Below are 5,072 nucleotides of genomic sequence, written 5' to 3'. Positions count from 1 at the left end.
TACGATATAAAATTTGTAAAGATGGCGTTAGATAATTTTCAGGATTTTTTTTTTTTTTTCTGAGAAAAAGAGAGAATTGGAAATTACAGTGATATTGTGCATTTATAAGATATAATTTGAAGTTATGAAAAATTGATGAATTCCACTTTTCCACAATTTCGAAATTTTAATATCAAAGTGTAATTAGATTTTTATGAAATCAAGTAATTTATATTAATTAACAACTGACTGTGTTAATTTTTTCATTTTTTTTCAGAAGAACATAAAATATATTCTAATTTTTAATCTTCTTTCAGTGGATATTTATACTATTAATTGATACATATAATTATATTCTAGGAGAAGTATCTGATCAAATTATTGAAAGAGAATGATTATAGGAAGTCATTTTAATTATAAATTTTTTAATTAATACAGATAATATTATTAAAAATTTTAATTTAATAATTTAAAAATTAAATTTTCATGTTATTTACCTTTATATATATAAATATATATGAAAATATGAGCAAATTTTTTAAACATTGATAGCGATTTTGAAGAACATGCGAATTTACAATTTAAACGTAAAAAAAAACAAAAATAATATCGATAAGAAATTATCTCTCTAAAGAAAAATGATCGATAAGATAACTGATAACGAGAGAACTTGGATGATTTCAGATTTCGATGACAAAGTTTCATACTTTTTAAACTCTGTGGAATAACATGTTTCAGAAATTTTTTTTAATCATTATTTTTCAGTTCAAGGTTGAAAAGCAATAATAAAAATCTATTCAACTTTTTCATTGCAAAATTGATTACTAAAAATTCGTTGAAAATAAAATAAAAAATGAATAAAAAAACGAATAAAACTTTTTTATACCGGTGTCAAGGTAATAAATTACTTAATCATTATTATATTTTCACTGAAGTGAACAAGTATGTTATCGAGTATGTTACAAATTAACGAGTATTGCGGCATATAATATATATTTTTATCGTTAAAACCGGAATTACAACGAATGCATCACATAATTGGCTATTTTACCAATTATCACATTATTTTAAATTATTTTAAATTAAATTTTTCCTATTTTTTCCCAATTAATTATTTCTTTGAAATAATGTACCAAAGTTTTGCAAAAAGTTTAAAATAAAAGTAAAAAAGAAACGAGAAACGTTGTAAAAGTAAAATTTCTACAAGCCATGAAAAACAAGAATAAAAATTAAAAAAAGAAGGAAACTGCACAGAAATCACAGTCTTCTCAATATTTTTCACAAAAAAAAAAAAAAAAAAGAAAGAAACCGCCCAGAAACCACAGTCTTCTCAAGATTTTTCAAAAAAAAAAAAAAAAAAAGAAAACCGCACAGAAATCACAGTCTTCTCAATATTTTTCACAAAAAAAAAAAAAAAAGAAAGAAACCGCCCAGAAACCACAGTCTTCTCAAGATTTTTCAAAAAAAAAAAAAAAAAAAGAAAACCGCACAGAAATCACAGTCTTCTCAATATTTTTCACAAAAAAAAAAAAAAAAAGAAAGAAAGAAAAGAGAAACGTAAAATATATATTGGTTATCGATGAAAAAGATGTAGATCATTTTCAACGTTTCAATGTGTGTATTGCGTTCGATAATAACTAATAATACAGTGGTACGGTGTTTCTTTCGAGGCGGTATAATTACGCAGAAATAAATCCTTTTTTTTTTCTTTCGAGGGATGTATACACGTTTTACGATTGCAAAGCTTTGGCCGCGAAAGACGAACGGCCAACTCTCGAATACGGCTTCTGTTTTTTAGAGGAGAAGAATCCGCGCCCTCGAGGACGCCTCGATAATATCGAAGCCGCGTTAGACCGACAAAGGCCTATAAAACGTTTACGATCGCGTTTGAATCGTCGTTTCTTTTCATGAAAATATATTCGCGAATAGTTTCGACCGTGAAGGATTAACATCGGACAGGATTTATATTTTCGAAATGCAAATTGCAATAAGCTGCGGAGGGAATAGAATTTTTCTACGAATTCGAAATTAATATCCAATTGTTAAAGCTGGAGTATATCCACGTGATTGTTTTCTGTTTGATTGCACTTGTTCTGCTAATTTAATTTTTAATTAGCACTGCTAATTTTGAAATTTGTATTATAAATTATACACCGTACTCTGTAGAATTTAAGAAAATTTTGAATGTGATCATGCGTCGATTGGAAATGATTATTTTTGAAAAAAAAAATTGAAAAAAAAGAGAAGAAAAAAAAAATTCTAGAATTTCACTTTATATGTTCATTCTATTTTATATAATTATAATGCGGAAAATAGAGTATCGAAACCATACCTTATTCGATATGTCAAGCAAAAATGTCTCTTTCAAAATGACGAAGATTTATAAACTTTAATTTGGAATCGCTGAAAGTAATTGACACGAAACAAGGTAGAATCACGCGAAGATCACGCACGAATCACTTTTGAAATACACGGTGAAATGGGAACAAACGAAAATTTCCGGATGATATTCGAGGAAAATAGCTATTACGAGCCATGAAACAACCACGGTCGCACGCAACACTTTCTCCGTCTTTCGCTCGCGGAGGAAGAGAGAATATTGCTCACTATAAATACCATCGTTTACACGTTTGAACAAAGATGCGTGCCCTTATCAGAGAGACAAAAGCAATAGAAACGTGAATTTACGAGTACGATAAGCGGTTAAAGTGTTCCTCTTCAATAATCACCTATCCAAATAGTCGACCAATATTTTGAGAAGAGTCGATTATCGATTTTAAAAGCGACCAATGAAAAGATTAGAACAAGATTCAATGGTATCTTTATTCTCTCTAGAAATTATCGTCATTGAGTGATAATTAATAAGGCTTCATTGTGGAAATGTAACTTGGCAACAGATGGTTGAAGAAACTTGAGAGTGTGTGTACGTGTGCGAAGTAGAAGATCAAAAGAATTGATGACAATAACGTAGAGAAGTAGAGGAGTAGTGTTCAAATAGATTTTTTTCTAAAAGAAGAAAAGTATATATAAATATTTACACTTCTTTTCACGATTAATCTTCAAATCTTTTAAATTCAGAAATATTTTATAATTTTGGTGAGTAATGATTTTTTTATTTATAAATCAATCTCCTAGAAGTTTCTTAGATTAAAAATTTTGTCATTTATGCGAGCTAATGATTAAAAATATCGACTAAAAATATAAAAATTTTTAGATAGAGTGTAATATTAATAGTTTTCTAGAATGCCAAAAATATCTGTTTCTTTTCTTCAGATCACAAAGTCGGGAAATTTTATTTCCAGAGACGCAAGGTTTTTATTTCGAGTCCGTACAAAAATAAATTTTACGATCGAATAGCATTCGATTTTTGAAAAATAAAAATAAAAATGTGTATTGTATTCAGCTCGAAAGAATTCGGTTTATTGAACTATTACATGATTGCGAACTCTGTTAAGTTCCGCGACATTTAATGATTTAATAACTTGTGGAAATAATATAATGAAAAGCTATAGATCTATTGTACAAAGTCCATTCGGATAACATTATGTATTACGTTATGATTAATGGAAAAAAGAAGAAGAAAAAAAAGAACATAGTAAAGAATAATTATAAAACTTTTACGCTTAACTCGATAATTCTTAAAATTTATCGATTATCGTTCAATTTCTTGGATCTTAGATTATCGATTCACTGATTGTTTTCTCATTATTTAATTATTGATCTATTAATTTTCATTTATCCGCGATTAATCGCAATTTTTTATTTTCATGTAATCATTTTCATGTAAACAATTCAGATCTATATCTATCTGAATTGAATGAACTTTAAACATCGATATAATCTTTCAGCTAACTGTCGATTAGTCGTATTTTGAGATATTGTATGACTCTACATATGTATTGAATATTATAATTTTGTCGTGTTCAATTTCTATTTTAATATATTTGCATATCTATAATTTTTGAATTGAATATCTTATAAATCAATTATCATATTGAATTTCCAAGAATTATAATATTTTCCTTACTTATATTCTTCTCTCTTGTATTCCTTTGAATCTTAATGCGTTTCTAGGTATAGAATCGTTGAAATGTGAAAACTTGTGAATATTAAAAACAAATAATATCTATATAATTTCTAATTTCGAAATTGACTTTCAATGAACTGCTTAATAGAAAATTTGGCAGAGTTCAATTATAAACGATAACTCCAAATTTACATCAAGAGGGTATAAAAAAAAGTTCAGATCTTGTAACTGCAAAATATCAACATGTATCAAAAACTACTCGAAAATTCTACTCTAAATCTCAATCGATTTTCAATATATTCTTGGATATTCACTTTTTCACAAATTTAATCGCGAACTTACTTGAGAAAAACATTTCTCTACACATTTTATAATCTTATGTCACTTTCTATATATCGATTTCAACATTTAAGTTTCCTCATCGTTTATTAAAATTTCATCGACTGTTATAGTAATCTCCATCCTGTATATCAATGTGTATGTTAAATCGAGAAAATCGAGCAATGGTCTGATCAAGTTTCGTCACATTGTCTCATTGCCCTCTGTGTCAGTTGCATCGATGCAATTCGATCGCTGATACGGCGAAAAAAAAAAAAAGAAAAAGGAAGAACGATCTCGATTACGTGAAAATCGAACGATCCGCTATCTCCGTTCAATATGGGAAGTTTTTGATGTAGCGTAGTTGATCCGCCACGGGTCACTGAATATCGACACTTCGTTCCGCTATTATATATATTCGCTTTATTTTTCCCGATCGAACCACGCGCCGTTCACGTTTCTCGAACGGTGTTCAACAGTAGTCGCGAGAAAGAAAGAATAGTCGATGCGAAATTTTTCATATTAATTCACGACAATATATGTTGAATTTCGAAGATGGCCATCGAGAGAAAAATATGAATTTATCTCCGCTTGATATCTAGACTTATAATTTCAAGAGGTGGAACGATGAAAGCCAACTGTGAATGAGATCTCTCTCGGTATGAAGATTGATAGTATAATGGCGTATGAGAGGAATAAGAAAAATTGGATAAATTGGTAATATTGGATGTATTTCCACGAACGATCC

The 5,072-nt window shown here is 28.5% G+C and overlaps 1 protein-coding gene across 1 annotated transcript in view; it reads right to left on the bottom strand.

Annotated features, from left to right (window-relative positions):
- Positions 1-5,072, bottom strand: part of LOC102675588 — a 27,856-nt gene that overhangs the window by 4,058 nt on the left and 18,726 nt on the right. The window lies entirely within an intron of this gene.

The sequence above is a fragment of the Apis dorsata genome, unplaced genomic scaffold (assembly GCF_000469605.1).
Source record: "Apis dorsata unplaced genomic scaffold, Apis dorsata 1.3 scaffold_169, whole genome shotgun sequence".
NCBI lineage: Eukaryota > Metazoa > Arthropoda > Insecta > Hymenoptera > Apidae > Apis > Apis dorsata.
Note: the sequence above shows the minus strand (reverse complement) of the source record. Positions and strands in the feature narration are given on the sequence as shown.